Raw genomic sequence first — 316 nt, forward strand, 5'->3', positions numbered from 1 at the left:
AACCAACGGCTTGGTGGGGAGCAGCAGCTCGCAGGGGTCAGGGGCTTTGGTCCCTTGTTGGCCACGGGCTCGCTGTCTCCCTCCCCACTGGCATCACGGCGGTGGGATGTGGTGGTGGGGCTGGAGCTCCCCATTGCTCCCCAGCTGCCCCGAGGCTGTGCTGGGGTGCCCACGGTGGAGCTCAGCCCTGGGGACATGCGATGGCCTTTGGGGAGGCACCTGGCACTGCTCTGGGGGGCTGCCCCCCTCACATTTGGAGACCTCTCAGCATAAACCTGCCTTGTGGAAGCATCTTGATCTATAGGTTTCAACCAAG

This window comes from Pygoscelis adeliae, unplaced genomic scaffold, assembly GCF_000699105.1.
Source record: "Pygoscelis adeliae isolate BGI_AS28 unplaced genomic scaffold, ASM69910v1 Scaffold343, whole genome shotgun sequence".
Classification (NCBI taxonomy): Eukaryota; Metazoa; Chordata; class Aves; order Sphenisciformes; family Spheniscidae; genus Pygoscelis; species Pygoscelis adeliae.